The sequence below is a fragment of the Tachypleus tridentatus genome, chromosome 12 (assembly GCF_004210375.1).
Source record: "Tachypleus tridentatus isolate NWPU-2018 chromosome 12, ASM421037v1, whole genome shotgun sequence".
Taxonomy (NCBI): Eukaryota; Metazoa; Arthropoda; class Merostomata; order Xiphosura; family Limulidae; genus Tachypleus; species Tachypleus tridentatus.
Genome location: NC_134836.1, coordinates 63,936,696 through 63,956,697, shown reverse-complemented (window position 1 = coordinate 63,956,697; position 20,002 = coordinate 63,936,696). Strand labels below are relative to the sequence as shown.

The following is a 20,002-nucleotide window of genomic DNA, read 5'->3' as shown; positions in this document are numbered from 1 at the left end:
CTACGACATTTGTAGAAAATTCTTGTAAGTTCGAGACAATTCTTTGTCAGCTATTCAGCACTAAATTAACCTCAGAATGTTCTGGAGAAATGGTCAAATTTGAAAATTTCATTACCCTGGTCACAATAGCAAAGTTTAAAGAAAACAATAGATCTTTTCCATTTACTTTTGGTGAACAATTGGAGAACAACATTTTCTGTTTGGGAACAAGAAAAGTAAAAATTTTGTTTCATATTGTTATTAGAGAATTTGTCAAAATGTAAGGCATTGAGAGGTATGTGGCAATATAAATATTATACCTTGCAAAAAATTACTACGCTCTACCAATAATGTGACAGATTTGATGAAACGCGTGTTTTCTTATAGCAAAACCACATCGTGCTATCTCTCCAGCCCACCGGGGATCAAACCCAGATTGAAGCGTTGTAATCCGGAGATATACCGCTGTACTTGCGGGGAAACATTTTGATGAAATACAAGTAATGTAAATAATGTTTTATTAATTATTCTATTCAAAATTCTAACGGTCAATCTTGGCACTTTTTTATATGTAAAGGGGTTAAATATCACCAAAACATGCATAGAATACACAAACTGAAATGTGTTGACTTCATAAGTATTCATTCACCTAAATCACTTTTGACAACTGTAATTTCGAGAACTCCCCTCATGCCTATAAATATAACCAATGCGGCACGCACACAGGCAGTATATATTATTGGTTTGCTATAAACCTAGGAAGCTATAATCGTGATTGTTATATCGTTTATTAATAGGAAAATTCATACATTTGACTAGGGACGTTTAATACATTTAACTTCAATGGATTTGCGTCGGACATTAGTATTTTACAAAAACATAACTTCAGTGTTCAATAAATCTTCATGCTAACAAACGAAGAATGAAGAGACAGAGAGCTAGCTAAGCCATTGTTAATTTAATTGTATCTACATCAACTTAAAATTAATTCACTATCTTAAACCCTCGGTAAGATATCGAGGAAGTTCCACGTCATATAGGCCACCAAATATTATTGTGAGTTTATAAAGCTTTTGTTTGTGGATCATTATTTTTAATAACAGTTACTATAAATTGTGTTATTGTTTGTATATCAAAATTTATTTGTATTTAAAAGTGTGTATATCAATCTTGTTGGTATGATAAATTAGTTACACAGCTACATTTATTTAATTTCTAACCCTAAATTACAATTTAACAGTTTCAGACAATTCAAATAAATTGGCGACCATCACAGAATTAAGTCGAAACTTTGGCTATGCCTCTTTTGAGCCTCCAGCATCATTACGTATTTTCTAGTAAATACCGTGCTTTTAGTTACTTCGGCTGCACATTTTTTATTTTACTCATCATCATGCCTGGAAGGTAAAACAAAAACAAAGCCTATAAGTTTAGCTACCAGTTTGGCCGCCGCTTTAATTATTTTAAGTTTCACACTCAATCCTTCATTTACCGTACCTTTGTTTCAAACCTAAGGCGTTTTAAATTAGATTCTTTTCATTTACAGAAAAGGTACTTAATGTGTTTTTTTTAATATAGTTTTACTAAGGCATTTGTTATTAGTGCTTAAAGACGTGTTTTAATGTTTTGACATGAATTTAGATTGTCCCATTCTAGAGAGAATAAATGATCATACTATATATAAATGTATTAACGTGTATATTACTTGAGATATTCAAATTTTTCCTTCCGCGTTTTCCCAACCTTGAATGTAGCTCGGTGGTACTCATGATCACTTATAATGCTAAATACTGTTTCGATACGACACAGCACAAATAATCTCTGGTGTAAGTAAAATTAAATAAAAACTTTATATATGAATATATAATGCAAATAGTCAAATTGAATGATTTTTTTAAAACTGGTGTAAATTATAGTCGTAACTTTATTTTGAAACAAATTGGCTTTAAACTGCTATTATAAAAAAAAATATTGAAAAACCGTACGAATATAATTCTTAAATTTCTTATAGGCAGAATATTTCAAAGGTATATATATATGGATAATATAATTATGAAAATAACTAAAAACAAGAAATACCACGTTTTAGAAACATGAAATTTATTCATTTATCCCAAACAGATCTATCATAAGTTAATTATAAATTTTTTATAGCATTGAAGTATTATAGCTTTGTGTGGATTTAAAACTAAGTGTTCTGCGTGTAATATACGAAGTTTTGCTGTTTTACAAAATGTATTCGAAGATATTAACAACATTTTTATGGTTACAAAATTACATATTTTTATGTGTTTGCAAGTAAAGTGGAAATATCGAGTTATCGATGCCCGTATTAACACATCAAGATTTGTAGTAAACGGGCATTTCGTTCGTTTCTTAATTAATTAAGTCTTTATTGAAGATTAAAACATACAAAATGCTTTTTAAAATTCAGATATCGTAAAATTATGAAATATAATCATTAATGTAACTTATTGTGCCATCGCAAAACATTTCACACTTTCGAAACGAGGCAAAACTATCATTAAATCGAGGTATCGTACAGAAGTTGGATTTCGCATTTTAATACTAAATGTTGTATTTAAGTATTGACACCTCTTGTACACCTATTTCTGCAGTCACGCCATCCCAGCAACATAAATATGAAGCACCAGGACAATCATTGTCAGGATTTACAGGTTGAGCCTGGAAGAATTCCGTTGGGACAAGGGTCCTAAAAATATATGGCCAAGGCGGACATTTCCATGCTAGGTAGATGAAGAAAATATGTAAACGTTATTAGTATTTCTCGTAATGCTAGGCGAGACTAATAAAATCTGAAGTTGGAAGAAAGTCGGTATATACAAATATACTGAAATTTTAATACCAATAGACTGTCATAAGTTTACAATAAAAGTAATAACATTTAGTGTATCAAAATATAAATTGACTAAACAAAGAAATGTTTAAATGAAAAAATGTGATTACCTGGTTTTCTGCTAATCACACCGGTGAACAGAACAACAAGTAATACAAGTACCAAAGACTTCATTATAGCAGATTACAACACCTATAACATAAAACAAACAGAAATATTATACAACTGACTTCAAAATGCAATTTGTTTGAAGTAAAATACAGAATTATTTCCTTATTAGATATCAAATAGACTGGTGAGGGTGAATCGCATGTGCTGGGATGTTATTTTGACAATCACGCTACCAAGCTCTTTCACACTGTTGTTATTATAAAACTTATTTCTTGATATTTCCAGATAAACTCACTAACTGAGGGATATTATTAATTTATTACCGGATTACCTGGGGACTAGCAAAATAAAGCTACAAAACTGAGTCATATAGAAAAAAAACAAACATATCGCCAGTAAACATTGAATGTAAAATTACAAAATGTTTCGCATTTTAAATTTTTTTCAGACATTAACTTTTTGGTGTACTGCTTTTGTCAGTTCTTTGTTGGGTATAGTGATAAAATTCAAATTATCAAAATATACAAAATTAATATTATCAATGAGCAAAACCAATGTATCTATGAATTCACTTTATCTTACGACAGTGAGCAATTAATACAGTAAAAGTACGAAACTCTCGTCAATATCAAATCTACATAACTAAATATACATAAATTTATATGTTAATCCAGACAAACTTTTCATAAAGGCTAAGGAGCTACTGTCATGGTCGACTATCAAACGCACGTTGTTAATCAAATTACTTACGTCTTAAGTCACATTTTATTTCAATTTGAGAATTATCTTGATCAAATTCGTCAAAGTCACAAACGTTACTTTACGATAAATCATAAAATGAAACACGTCTTGCTTTACATTTAAAACATTTCCATTGTTTTCAATCCATACAAAGTGCTAAAACTTTTGTACTTTGAATTAAAACATTTAATATACTTTAACCGATAAAGGATGTAATTCTACTTTTCACCTTGTAAGGTTTATCACCTGTAACTTTCGACGGGATATTTCACACAAGTCCCAATCTGCAGCCATCTGCATTTAACAAATTGCAACGAACATTATAAGAGCTAATTTACATGTGAATACCTCATAAACACTAGAACTGCTCTAGATATCATAAATTAAACTTCATACACACAAATAAACTATGATTCTTAGAATGTAGCATTTGTGTAAATGACATTGAAAATGTCACACGTAAATACATAACAAAGTTTTCTTTTTGATAAAATTCACCTACCTATGAGTATTAAATCAATCAATTCTTCTTGGTATTTTTTTCTTTGTGACTTCATTCACCTTTCTAGACGATCCACAGAATCTTGTTGATTTACCCTCTTCTTCACAAGCACAATAGGCGTTTCCCTGGGACTAGTACTCAGTTCTACCAGTCCTTGTTCCTTAATAGTTTCTATTTCTTGAACCCTTAGCCTGTTTTGAAAGTGGAAATGTTTTGATCGGGCAAGTGTTTCTACTACAAATTTGACTAAGTCTTTTTTCCCTCTGTACTCTGTTCTGAAACTTTGTTCTGGATATTTCTTTCTGTTGAACAAGGCAGATACCAATGCTTGATTGTTCTTAATGCTCTCAACTGTAAGGTTATTTGAAATAAAGCTAGCCTTTCTTTTTTTTTATGGAAAGGGCAGAAATAGTAATAGTTTGGTGCGTACTATTACATATATTCACCCTGGAAATGATTTGGAACTAAACCAATTATGGCCCTTTTTCATCAGTCTATTGGTTTCTTGATCAGAAGATAATTTTGAACTGGCCAGATAAATTCAATTTTATTGTTATAAATACTTTATATATCTCTAGTATATATATATATCTAGTAACTTTACTTAATATTATTGTGTCTTTCTTTCATTCCTTTTCCTCAACTGATGATCCTCTTTTAATTATATTGTTTTCGCATGAAACTACTCAAAGACTATATGCACTAGTCATCCTCAATTTGGGACTGATTGATTAGTGGAAGGTAGTAACTGTCTCCACTTAAGAACACTTCTAAGAAACCATGTACTGTAAAGAGTTTATTATCACGTTTAAAATAAAATCTAATGAGAGTGCTGTTCAGTCTAGTTACTCGAGATCCTATTCCAAGAGGAGAATAGCATCTATTAGATGAGAAGGTTAATCTATAGTAGATGCAGTTCTGTAATATTTGAATGAAATTCCAGCTCTGGAATATCATGGGGTGCAAAAAATGGAGGTTTGGTCCTGGTCCATCACCGTCACTTATTGAACGCCTCGTGTAATTGATAAAACTGTATTCCTAATTTGAAAAAAATTCACCTCCTGTTAACCACACTTTGGGACTCATGGCTGCTAACAATTTTGTGTTTTATTGGCTTCTAACAGGCATATGTCTATTTTTTTAGTCACAGAAGTATCCAAATGTCTTTGTTAGGATGTGGAATGTTTTACAGTTATAGCATCTGTTATTCAAAACTCTTAAAACAAAGTGTGTTTCCTTCATTCTAATGTAGCAGTATATATTCCTATCAAAAGAACACAAAATACTCATCCCCAGTTGCATAGCAAAATGTATGAAGAAAGAATGCTAAGTTTCGATACTTGTGGTAGGTAAAACAGATAGCCCATGTGTTATTAAATAACTGGCGGGATGGCCAGGTGAGGACCTTGACTAATAATCTGAGAGGGATTAGAATCCCCGTCACCCCAAATATTCTTGCACTTTCTGCGTGGGGCGTTATGAAGTGACGGTCAATCCCACTATTCGTTGATAAAAAGTAGCCAAACTTGACGGGATGGATGGTAATGATTAGTTTCCTCTAGACGTACGCTACTAAATTAGGACGGCTGGGCAGATAGCCTCGTGTAGCTTTGTGTGAAATTTAAGAACAAACAAACAAACAATCAAGATTATTTCCTTTGGAACTATGGCAGTCATACATACATGCACCTGCACATGTCTGGTATTGGACGACTTTGCTGTCTCATTCAGCCAGTTTCACCATGGCTTATTACAATCCCAAGATGTGACCCTTCCTTCCTCTTCCGAAGAGGCTGATGATCCCAACTTGTGATGGATCCTCATTACTCTTGTTGTCCCTAAATATTATATTATATTAAATTGGTATTGTGTGACTTAAAGCTTGTTCAAGTTGTGTTTTAATTCATTCTTATTAGCCTCTTCTTTATTACAAATATTTTATTTTTCCAGAGAATATAGGCTGTGTATCATACCCATCTTAAGTTGGATGGCACTTTCTGGCTATAAATATTATATTACTTCTTCATTCGTATTTTGAATTTTTTTGCAAAGCTACGAGTTAATTGCGCTATACATCTATAATTTTGAAATGATAGTCTAGAAAGAGTAGCTATTTAACAACACACCAACTTTTAGGTTACTAACGAAAGCGAGGTTCACTGACACATTATAGTGCTCTCAAGAAATCTTTGGTGTCGGCTTTCGATACATCTCCAAGTGCAAGTCGAGTACTCTATCAGGTTATGCTAGTCTTATACAATGCTGCGTTAGGAACCTAGTTAAGTATGCATTAGCTACTTAATGTTTGAAGTAAGACAATTTGTAGTTGTATATTATACAAATGCCTCACTCAGTATCGCATATTAAACCAATGAGAGCAAAGATCGTGCCTTCTGAGCGCATATAAGGTGTACTGGCGCTTAATAAACTGTTAATATAACACTAAAATACAAATCATGGTCAGATACAGGTTCACAAAGCTATAAACTCATTCTGACAGTTTTATACATTTATTTCAAAGACAACCTTTAAAATTTTAATATGTCGTAGATTTACCATTTCTTGAAAAATTTTACAAGAGAGTTATTCAGCATAAATTCAATTTAAACTCAACTTCTACCCAGTATATACTACAGATTATACAGTCAATAAAGTTCATCAACCATGTTGAAGAAGAAATTAATAATCATATTTAATAGAGTCTATCTACAAGTTCACCTTTAATATGTAGCTAGAACTCTGCTGAGAATAAAAAGTTTAAAGATCGATAAATTCTCTCAAATATCATATGTCATTTAAGAACTCTGCTATCAATGAGTGATGACGCAAGCATTGTCTCTTCTTTCAAAAGACTGGCGGATCGTTTATAAAACCATACGTCCTAGGTTCAAAGGCAGTTCAAACATTTTGACATACGCTAAGTGAAGTGATTTAAACCCATTCACCCTTACGTTCAAAGTAATCGGCAAAGCTGTAAATGAAGCTACGATACATCTGGCGGAGATGCTTCTGAGGTTAATATAAAACAATTAATAAAGTGCTACTAAGCTTCTTCTCAATTTTAGGTATTTTAGTTTAATTTAAACATTCACACTCTACTGTGTAATTTTAACTTCTACATCTGGCCAAAAGCTTATTTGAACTATTTATTTGAAAGCTATACTGTAGTTATTTGAGTTTTGTTATTTTACTTGATAATATGCTACTAGTTAGTTAGTTATCACCATTAGATTTCATCTAGGAACATAGTGCCGCAATCGCTTGCGGATTATTCAACAGTATTTAAATGAGTAGGTTGTTAGCCCACTGCACCGAGCAGTCCCTAATTTAGCAGTGAAAGACAGAGAGGGAAGGCAGCTAGTCATCACCACCCACCGCCAACTCTTGGGCTACTCTTTTATCAACGAATAGTGGGATTGACCGTCACATTATAACCCCCACGGCTGGGAGGGCGAGCATGTTTGAGCGACGCGGCGCGAATCCGCGAATTACGAGTCGCACGCATTACTCGCGGCCATGAGGCCTAATATGCTACTAGCAATGTTTTAATTGCTTTACATTTGAAGTGCTGATATTCATATTTTAAGATGTTTACTAAGCCGTAATATGTTATTTGTTTTCTAATAGTTTTCAGACTACAGTGTTCTTGTCTTGAAATCTAGTAATATCGTATTTTGTTGCATCCATTTGTTCAATTATACCTTGGTAACTTTATCTTTATGCATAATGACATAGATTAAGAGTGTAATAATACTTGGTTATGACTATGAGCTAGCTTATTTTTTAGCTAGCTTAATTAGGCAATCTGAAATTAGTTGTATTTTCGTATGTCTTTTGACATAACTTACTGGCGTGTAACACGGTAGGCGATGTACGATGCGTATCACTGATTTTGTAGCATTTGTAGTAATAAGGATTGGTTTCTGTTAGTGTTGCATGTCACCATAACCCGTATTATATTAAAGGTCTTATAAATGTTTAATAAATGTATAATGTGGTTTGGGGTCTGCATTCATGGGTATGGTGACTAATCTTGCAGAGGTACGAAATTCTGGTTTAGACTTTCTTTCTGATGATTTTGAAGTGAGAATTCCATGTAAGTTTTTGTTTATTGTTATTATTCCAAGGAATTTAGCGGTTTTGGAGAAAGAGATGGGAGTGTTATAAAGGTTAAGTTTAGCTAGTTTTACGCGTTTTAATCTCTTGTTTAATCTGCGGTGTAGGATTATAGCTTGTGTTTTGGAGGGTTAAGAGTGGTTTTCCATTTATTGCATTGTTGAGTAATGTTGTCTGCGTTTCTTGTATTTTTTGGCTATTAGTGGAGAGTCCCATGAAGTGCTTCATAATGTGATGTCGTCGGCGTATTGTGATGGATGAGTGAATGGTGTAGACGGCTGTGGTAGGTCATTGACAAAGAGTGTATACAATAGTGGACTAAGAACTGATCCCTGTGGTACACCTGCATTAAAGGTGAATGGTTTGGATAAGTTAGAGTTGATTCTGACTTTAGCTCTCGATTTTCTATAAAGTTGGAAATCCATCTGATAAACATTGGAGATACTTTGAACTTCATAAATTTGTATTTTAATCCGTAGTGCCAGACAATGTCAAACGCTTTTACCTAAAACTTCCTGATACACTGGGCTTTTATATATGACCTTGCCCATGGTGTTTTCTGTTGTCCTTGCTAGATAGCAGGATACACAGACGCCAAACTCTCCTACTTAGCATCATTCGTATCCCAATGTCTAATTGGTACGTAGACAACACCAATTCTAGTAGTACAAAATAGGGTCGAGACCTATACAGTTGGGCTATTGCCTCTACTTTTATTATCTTTTCGCAGGTACTTCCTTCCACTTACACATCGGATAACTGTATTATTTAAAATTGAAAATGAATTTGTGTTTTTATTTCTCTTATCATATAAAACACTTGGCAAACTAACTTAAGATATCTAAGGAATCTGATGTATTATCTGTGAATTTAATGTGCTTCTGACAACTACACTTATTAATTATTATTTAAACTTAATCAAAGTACAATATTCTTGCAATGTGCTTTGGAAAATGCTAAGTAAAACGGTATACATTTTAAAACCCAACATGAAATTATGTTTTCTCTCTCTCGCCATAGTGTAGTGTACATAAAGCTAAAGATCTAGGAAAAGGGTCGGTCAGAAGAGCTAACTGTTAAGCAAGTACAACCATTAATAAAGTTATTACGGCCAGCCCAAAGGGCCACGAGAAATTAACTGAGGAGATGAAATTATAAATAGATCACAAGGGCTGACTGGTAGGCTCACGTGCGTAAGGAAGAGAAGATTAACTGATTAAATTTATGGGGTAAGTTTATTGTGAAAAGGGAACATTTTGAAATGAATTGTTTCTATTTGAATAGCGTATGAGAAGGCTTATTTGCTATGGTTGTTAATTCAACTGGCAAGATAATTTTAAACTAGGGTTAGACAGTGGAGAGTGCCAGAATAATGAAGAAGATATAAGATGCAGAGAGCCCTAGGGATTTAGTGTATAAAGTGTATTTAGTGTATAGATATAAAGGCAATTTTAATGGTAGGGTAAGTTGTCATAAAAGTAATCCTAAAAGCATAAAAAATAAAACGGATAAATGAAGAACAGGTAGGAACAGATGATTTTGATATAATAATAATAACTGACATGTAGACATTTATAATGAAAGTAATTTGTTAAAATACATAATTATAGGTTGTATGGTAGACGAGGAAGGAGTGTTTTTATATGTAAAATGTCAGTTAGCTTGTTCAAATTAAATTATCAAAGCTAACAACAGTGAGGTTGAGTCAATCTCGTTTTATTTCAAAGGAAAATGGTTTTGTTTAGAATTTCTTACAGACAACCAACTGAAACTGATAAAAGTATTGAGAAACTCTTTAATAAGATAAATAATTCGACGGTCAATGATATTATAATTATGGGATATTTTAACTTTAGGCATACAGAGTGGGAGATTTTGGGGTCATGAGAGAGTTAGATTTTTTAAAATTTGTTCTGGATGGTTTTTTTCAACACTTTGTGTTAAGGAACCATTAGAAACAATGCTATTTTAAATTTGATGTTAACTTCTGACAAAGAAATGGTTAAAAGTATAATGATTATTATAAAATTAGATCTGATGCTTTGCTGCATATGGAGATAGGGAATAATGACATTTTCTGTATAAATGTCAAAAAAATAAAATTCAAAAGATGAGATAAGAACTATTTGCAGTAAGTTAGGCAACTGTACTAGATTGAGGCACTGACCAAAATGTGGAAAAAAATGTTTAAATAAATTATTAAATGTTCAACACAGGTATGTTGCTTAGAGGGAAAAAAGGGGATTGTTGCAAAGAAAAAAACCAAGTTGGCTCACGAAGAGTATTGGGATAAAATTAAAGAAAACATTATAACTATAAAAAGTTTAAACTGATTGCAATTATGGGAGATTTGGATAATTATAGATCCAGAACGTTGGTGAAATAAGAAATTATGAAATAAACAACACATGATAAAAGATTCAATGAAAAAAGGATTTCTTCAAATACATTAAAGGTAAGCAAAATGTTACGATGGGAGCAGGACCTTTGAACACGGGAGGCTAATATTTGATGATTATGGGATGGTTGTGTTATTAAAATATAATTTCTCTTCACTTTTACTAATAAAATTTTGAACAATATTCCTTAACCTGAACAATTGCTATATGGATATTTAACATTTATCACATTACTTCTGAACTCGTTAAGAAACAGTTGGAAAGGTTAAAAATGATAAAGCACCTGAGTAAATAATATTTTGAAAGAAGGTCTGATATATAGTTTGTTTATTATTATTTTCTAAGTTCTTCAATAGAGGCAGTTGCCATAAGATTGGAAGTTGGCTAATGTTATTCATCTTTTGAAAGAGGTGATAAAATTATCCCATAATTATATACATATTAGCTTTATGTAAGTTGAAAAATATTTTGATAGGCTGATAAAATATTCTTTGTGTAGTCAGTTAAAAAGTTAAAATTCAGTGATGTCGAGAAAACCCACTTGTAGAGAAATATATATGTAAAACGGCTCGTTTGGGTTGAGAAAATATTTTACGTAGAGGAGCGAAAATTATATAATCAACATCTAAGCACACCCTCTACATTCCGACACTCATTTACACAACCCCTTTCAAACATGTGGACAGCTTCCGGTCAGTTACCTCTTTCTTTCTTTGTAAACCTGACGATGACCGAAGAAGGTCGAAACGTTGTTCGCTCTTCTATGTAAAATATTTTCTCAACCCAAACGAGCCGTTTTACATATAATGTTAAAATTGATATTTTGGATAGTTAATAGGGTTACCAGGTGAAAATATTGCCTTTTAATCTTTTAGCATTATGAATTATGAATATGTTGCCGATGAGAATAAATCATCATTTATAATAGTTATTATAAATGGTATTGATATCAAAATATATATGTGTTAAAAAGAAAGTTGTGTGTATCAGTCTTGATTCCAAATATTATACATTTGATACATATCGACATTTAATTAACTTAAAGTTTCCGGCAATTTGAAATCGTAAAACATTAACATACGTAACATAATAAATCCGAGATTCGTCCGAGATAAAATATAATACGTAACATTCAGGCGATGTACGATGCGTATCACTCGGTTTTGTAGCATTTGTAGTAATAACGATTGGTTTCTGTTAGTGTTGCATGTCACCATAACTCCGTATTATATTAAAGGTCTTATAAATGTTTAATAAATGTATAATGTGGTTTGGGGTCTGCATCCATGGGTATGGTGACTAATCTTGCAGAGGTACGAAATTCTGGTTTAGACTTTCTTTCTGATGATTTTGAAGTGAGAATTCCATGTAAGTTTTTGTTTATTGTTATTATTCCAAGGAATTTAGCGGTTTTGGAGAAAGAGATGGGAGTGTTATAAAGGTTAAGGTTTAGCTAGTTTTACGCGTTTTAATCTCTTGTTTAATCTGCGGTGTAGGATTATAGCTTGTGTTTTGGAGGGGTTAGAGTGGTTTTCCATTTATTGCATTGTTGAGTAATGTTGTCTAGCGTTTCTTGTATTTTCTTGGCTATTAGTGGAGAGTCCCATGAAGTGCTTCATAATGTGATGTCGTCGGCGTATTGTGATGGATGAGTGAATGGTGTAGACGGCTGTGGTAGGTCATTGACAAAGAGTGTATACAATAGTGGACTAAGAACTGATCCCTGTGGTACACCTGCATTAAAGGTGAATGGTTTGGATAAGTTAGAGTTGATTCTGACTTTAGCTCTCGATTTTCTATAAAGTTGGAAATCCATGTGATAAACATTGGAGATACTTTGAACTTCATAAATTTGTATTTTAATCCGTAGTGCCAGACAATGTCAAACGCTTTTACCTAAAAACTTCCTGATACACTGGGCTTTTATATGACCAGTAACCTTTGCCCATGGTGTTTTCTGTTGTCCTTGCTAGATAGCAGGATACACAGACGCCAAACTCTCCTACTTAGCATCATTCGTATCCCAATGTCTAATTGGTACGTAGACAACACCTAATTCTAGTAGTTTAAAATAGGGGTCGAGACCTATACAGTTGGGCTATTGCCTCTACTTTTATTATCTTTTCGCAGGTACTTCCTTCCACTTACACATCGGATAACTGTATTATTTGAAATTGAAAATGAATTTGTGTTTTTTATTTCTCTTATCATATAAAACACTTGGCAAACTAACTTAAAATATCTAAGGAATCTGATGTATTATCTGTGAATTTAATGTGCTTCTGACAACTACACTTATTAATTATTATTTAAACTTAATCAAAGTACAATATTCTTGCAATGTGCTTTTGGAAAATGCTAAGTAAAACGGTATACATTTTTAAAACCCAACATGAAGTATGTTTTCTCTCTCTCTCGCCATAGTGTAGTGTACATAAAGCTAAAGATCTAGGAAAGGGGTCGGTCAGAAGAGCTAACTGTTAAGCAAGTACAACCATTAATAAAGTTATTACGGCCAGCCCAAAGGGCCACGAGAAATTAACTGAGGAGATGAAATTATAAATAGATCACAAGGGCTGATTGGTAGGCTCACGTTAATGCGTGAGGAAGAGAAGATTAACTGATTAAATTGATGGGGTAAGTTTATTGTGAAAAGGGAACATTTTGAAATGAATTGTTTCTATTTGAATAGCGTATGAGAAGGTTTATTTGCTATGGTTGTTAATTCAACTGGCAAGATAATTTTAAACTAGGGTTAGACAGTGGAGAGTGCCAGAATAATGAAGAAGATATAAGATGCAGAGAGCCCTAGGGATTTAGTGTATAAAGTGTATTTAGTGTATAGATATAAAGGCAATTTTAATGGTAGGGTAAGTTGTCATAAAAGTAATCCTAAAAGCATAAAAAATAAAACGGATAAATGAAGAACAGGTAGGAACAGATGATTTTGATATAATAATAATAACTGACATGTAGACATTTATAATGAAAGTAATTTGTTAAAATACATAATTTTAGGTTGTATGGTAGACGAGGAAGGAGTGTTTTTTATATGTAAAATGTCAGTTACAGCTTGTTCAAATTAAATTATCAAAGCTAACAACAGTGAGGTTGAGTCAATCTCGTTTTATTTCAAAGGAAAATGGTCTTGTTTAAAATTTCTTACAGACAACCAACTGAAACTGATAAAAGTATTGAGAAACTCTTTAATAAGATAAATAATTCGACGGTCAATGATATTATAATTATGGGATATTTTAACTTTAGGCATACAGAGTGGGAGATTTTGGGGTCGAAACATGAGAGAGTTAGATTTTTTAAAATTTGTTCTGGATGGTTTTTTTTCAACACTTTGTGTTAAGGAACCATTAGAAACAATGCTATTTTAAATTTGATGTTAACTTCTGACAAAGAAATGGTTAAAAAGTATAATGATTATTATAAAATTAGATCTGATACTTTGCTGCATATGGAGATTGGGAATAATGATATTTTCTGTATAAATGTCAAAAATAAAATTTTCAAAAGATGAGATAAGAACTATTTGCAGTAAGTTAGGCAACTGTACTAGATTGAGGCACTGACCAAAATGTGGAAAAAAAATGTTTAAATAAATTATTAAATGTTCAACACAGGTATGTTGCTTAGAGGGAAAAAAGGGGGATTGTTGCAAAGAAAAAAACCAAGTTGGCTCACGAAGAGTATTGGGATAAAATTAAAGAAAAACATTATAACTATAAAAAGTTTAAACTGATTGCAGTTATGGGAGATTTGGATAATTATAGATCCAAGACGTTGGTGAAATAAGAAATTATGAAATAAACAACACATGATAAAAAGATTCAATGAAAAAAAGGATTTCTTCAAATACATTAAAGGTAAGCAAAATGTTACGATAGGAGCAGGACCTTTGAACACCGGGAGGCTAATATTTGATGATTATGGGATGGTTGTATTATTAAAATATAATTTCTCTTCACTTTTTACTAATAAAATTTTAAACAATATTCCTTAACCTGAACAATTGCTATATGGAAATAAAATTTAACATGATTATCACATTACTTCTGAACTCGTTAAGAAATAGTTGGAAAGTTTAAAAAATGATAAAGCACCTGGAGTAAATAATATTTTGAAAGAAGGTCTGGATATATAGTTTGTTTATTATTATTTTTTCTAAGTTCTTCAATAGAGGCAGTTGCCATAAGATTGGAAGTTGGCTAATGTTATTCATCTTTTGAAAAGAGGTGATAAAAATTATCCCATAATTATATACATATTAGCTTTATGTAAGTGGTTGAAAAATATTTTGATAGGCTGATAAAATATTCTTTGTGTAGTCAGTTAACAAAGTTAAAATTCAGTGATGTCGAGAAAACCCACTTGTAGAGAAATATATATGTAAAAACGGCTCGTTTGGGTTGAGAAAATATTTTACGTAGAGGAGCGAAAATTATATAATCAAACATCTAAGCACACCCTACATTCCGACACTCATTTACACAACCCCTTTCAAACATGTGGACAGCTTCCGGTCAGTTACCTCTTTCTTTCTTTGTAAACCTGACGATGACCGAAGAAGGTCGAAACGTTGTTCGCTCTTCTATGTAAAATATTTTCTCAACCCAAACGAGCCGTTTTTACATATAATGTTAAAATTCTTTTGGATATTTTGGATAGTTAATAGTGTTGACCAGGTGAAAATATTGCCTTTTTAATCTTTTAGCATTATGATTTATGAATATGTTGCCGATGAGAATAAATCATCATTTATAATAGTTATTATAAATGGTATTGGATATCAAAATACATATGTGTTAAAAAGAAACTTGTGTGTATCAGTTTTGATTCCAAATATTATACATTTGATACATATCGACATTTAATTAACTTAAAGTTTCCGGCAATTTGAAATCGGAAAACATTAACATACGCAACATAATAAATCCGAGATTCGTCCGAGATAAAATATAATATGTAACATTCATCAATTCTTAACATCTAGATCAAATTCTTTTCTCCATACTCTTATTGTTTTCTTCTCTTTAATAAATAGTAGTGACAATTGAAAAAGGTGATCATGAAAACATAAAGTTAAGATAGTTCTTTTATAGGTAAAATGATAGTTCTGTATTTACCAAATGTAAGGCTAACGATAATTCCTAAATGCTACAAATCGATTCAGTTTTTCTAGTGCAAATAGAAACAAGTGATGTTCGAAATGGCAGGAAATGGCTGTGATAATCCAACAGCCATTTCATTGTAAGGATATATTTTTTCAACTTTCAAAGGAATAGAACAGTCTTTCAAGTAGTTTCTGAACGTTTTAATTGACAAATTAATTGGAGGTCCTACATCGTTTTTAGCTATCCCTAAAACACACACAATGGACCCAACAAACAGAGTTGTTGTGCACTTTACCATCTCAAATGATTATCTGTGGGTCTCTACAAATGAAATATAAAATACATTTATGTATAACAATTAAAACTTTCTTAGCTGTGTAGACATATAGTTTTTTTGCCTGTAATTGAATAAGAAACAGATACAACTAATAATAATGTAATAGTAATAAGCGTCGTGTTTCCTATTTTACTTATGATCGAAATGTATAAATTTATTACATACAAAACTATTTTATTATTATAAGAATTAACCCAAAGTGTAATGAATGATATATTTGTGTGTGTGTACCTCGAAATGCTAACCATAAAGTGGACTACCTCAGAGATACTAGCGTTTTCTGTTTGACTTCTACCAAAGGAATAATTTTATTTTACTTTTTTTTAGAATTTTTGCTCAAACTGCACAAAAGTTATCTGTAAATAGCCACAAAAAATTAAAAATAATAGTTTAAAGCAAGGGTTCCCAAACCTTTTAGACCGGCGGAGCTTCAAATCAAAGAGAAAAATTCTGGAGCCTTAATATGAAAAAAAAAACACTAAAAATAGGAACAGTCGATCACTAGCACCAGATAAAGTTTACTTCAAGCTTTTAGAATATAAATTTATTAAAAATGTTAATATTTAAAGAAAAAGTTTTGCTTCTACTTACTTGTTCAAAAATTTCTGCTTGCAAAATTTATATCAGTAAAAGTACAGTGTATTTATTTATTTATTAGTGGCTGAGATGGGCTTTCTTTTGTTCACAAAGTAGTTCAAAGTTTGAAACTATGGTTGTTACCTGTAACCGGAAATCATCTGCAATATTTAGCTTCTTTCTAAATTTGTTCTTTGTAGTCGCATACATTGAAAATGTTTGCTCAAAAAGATATGTTGTTGGAAAACGCATCAAAATTTTTAAAGCTCTGCTACTTATTTCAGGATGTTCTATGGCCATTTGAATCCAAAATTGTGTAATTTCTTTCTGCTGAAATTTTGTTTTTAGGGTGTAATCAGTTGAAATTTCTATAAGCTGTTCTTTCTCTTTCAAAGGCAGTTGTTGGTGTTTGCAGAGTCAACAAAGGGATTTTGAATGCACAGCAATTTTTCTAAATGAGGAGGGAAGTATTCTCGAATACTTGTACACAAATGATATATGTACTGCAAGGTACATCTTTTGCATCTTCACTTAAAGAAATTTATTCACGACTACAAAAACCACCGATTTTCGAAGCAATCAAGTTTTTCCATAAGTATACAATCACCCCCAAAGTTTCAGCTTACGTTGAAGCGCTTCCGTTTTACCCTGAGCTTTGAAGTACGTTACCCTGGTACCCTATATTGTATCATTCACTTCATTTAGAGAGGAAAATAGTCAGAAAAATAAGCCACTTTCTGTATCCAGCATTTGTCCCTTAATTTGTATGCAAATTCAAAACGACATTCAGATAAAAAGAAACGTACCTCCTCACGCAGTTCATAAAACAGAGCAAGCACATTTCCCCGAGAAAGCCATCGAACTTTAGAATGAAGCAACAAATATTTATGCAAACTTTCCATATCCTCACAGAGTCAACTGAAGATTCTCGCTTTGAGTGGTCTTGATTTTTTAAAAATAACTATTTATATGACATCACTCAATACCTCTTTTAAGTCTTCTGGCATTCGTTTCATTGCAAGTGCATGACGATGAAGATAGCAGTGGATGCTCTCGATGTCCGGGTTTTTCTTTTTTATGCGTGCCACTGCGCCAGAAAATTTGCCAATCACAGCTGCAACCTCAGCAGTGCATTGGATCTCATGTTCTTCCATGAATACATCGATCACTTTAAATATTTCTTTTCCTGTTGTTTGAATTGGCAAAGATTTGCAAATTAACATGCCTTCTTCAAAACTAGCTTCGTGAATATAACAAACAAACACAAGAAAGAAACATCACATAACCTGTAACGTCTGTTGATCCATTCATGTGAAGCGAAAAAGTTGGACTTGCTTTTACTCTCCTTATTTACTCGGTTAAGCAATTTGCCGACACATCTTTGATTCTTCGAGAAACAGAGTTGTCAGAAAGGGGCACAGAGTTAATGTTTTTTAAGAAATTTCTCATCAATCACGCACTCTACCAAATCTTTTGCACATGGTTTTATCAAATTTACTGCAATTGTATGAGCATCACCTGCTTTTGCTTTTGTCCTAATGGACAAACGAACGAAATGCAGCTTTCCTTGCATTTAATTGCAAACACTTTCTTCTGAAATACTCGGAAGTTGGATTTTTTAACTGGCAGTGTTTGGTTTCTAGATGCCGTTTTAACTTTGCTGGATGCAAACTACTGTTATTCAACATTGTTCTACATTCAACATACAACCCACTAGGCCCATCTTCATTACCTGTCCATGTAAAACTATATTTAATAAAACTTTCATCATACATTCTTTTCTTTCTTGTTTCTCTTTCATCATCCTGTGTTGAAGTGCTTACACGCAACAATAATGCCGATGAATTCATATTAGGAAGATTTTTACTCGTATCAGATTTATTACTGATATTCAGTCACTTATCCATTATAAGGGTGACAACTCATTATTAATTTGTCTAAAAACGTATTCTTATATCTTTGGCATTTCAAAAGTATTTTCACGGACACAAAATAGCTTCGTAATGAAAATTCTTTCAAGCACTTGAGTTTTATCATCATACAATGACATGCTGACCTTAGATCAGTGTTGCCATAACGAAATCAGAAATAAAAATTTGTAGAAAAAAGGCTAGGCCGCTAGAATAATATATTTTTCTGAAGGGAAAGGGTAAAGAATTATGTTTACATTTTTTAATATTTTAAACAGAAATTGTTAAGCTAAATTACAAAGTATTTAGCCAGATCTGACGTGCGTCGAAATCTCGAACGAAATGAAACATGGCGTCAAGCGGGCGTATGACGTCATAGAGTTCATTAGTACCAAGTTTGTCTAATTAAACTACAAGGAATCTAACCTAACCTAACAATTACCAATTATAATTGTTATAAATATAATTGTATTTTATATAAATATACTTTGAAATTAAAACAGTTGATACTGCATTTAATTGCATCACAATGTTTCAAATTTGAACAAGTTTCAGCTATGACACCATGTTTCATTTCGTTCGAGATTTAGCTGCTAATCCAGATCTGGATTTCAAAAGACACTTGGAATCACTACCCAGGGCTGACCGATGTTTCATACGAAAATTACTAATTCATTTTGTATCTCCAATGACGCATGCAATCTTGAGATGATGCCATATCTACTAGCAACCAGTAGTGCCACTGTCGAAGTTTATTGAGATTATATTAACACTTTCACCGCGAGAACTTCCCCTAAGCTAAATAAAATCATCTGGCGTTAGGCAGAATAAAATATTAAAAGGCCCAATACGCGATAAACGTGTTATATTAATTATATATTTTACTTTTTATTTTTTTGTACATCGCATTCTGATTCAATTTTATAGTTTTAGGAAATATATATTAACATTCTAAAATTTCCTCGCGGAAACCCAGATAACTATAGCAGAGCCCAAGAGCTCCGTGGAGCATAGTTTGAAAAACCATGGTATAAAAGGATGGCACATGTCCACTACTAACTGTAGACAGACCAAATAAAGGGATTTGAAAGTCAGTCTTATACTGTAACAATGGTATCACAATTCGAGCGCGTTACTAAAGCAACTGGACGCTAATCACTAATCCTTGATTTAACAATCTACATTAAATAACAAATAGAACAATCTCGAATCCTAGTACAGTAATAGTGACTGTTAGATTTTTGCTTGTTTGTCTGTTTTTAAGCATAGAGCCACTATATGGATTATGAGTTCTTTGCCCTTCTGGTGTATAAACTTAATTTTTAATAGTATCAACCTTTAAACATAC

At 32.3% G+C, this 20,002-nt stretch overlaps 1 long non-coding RNA gene across 1 annotated transcript; it reads right to left on the bottom strand.

Moving 5' to 3' along the window:
• Positions 1-2,694: 2,694 nt before the first annotated feature.
• On the bottom strand, positions 2,695-3,843 carry LOC143235424 (uncharacterized). The gene is made up of 3 exons (XR_013019183.1): positions 3,698-3,843; positions 2,947-3,028; positions 2,695-2,726 (listed from the first exon to the last, which is right to left on the bottom strand). It is a non-coding gene; the product is annotated as an uncharacterized LOC143235424 (long non-coding RNA).
• Positions 3,844-20,002: the final 16,159 nt, after the last annotated feature.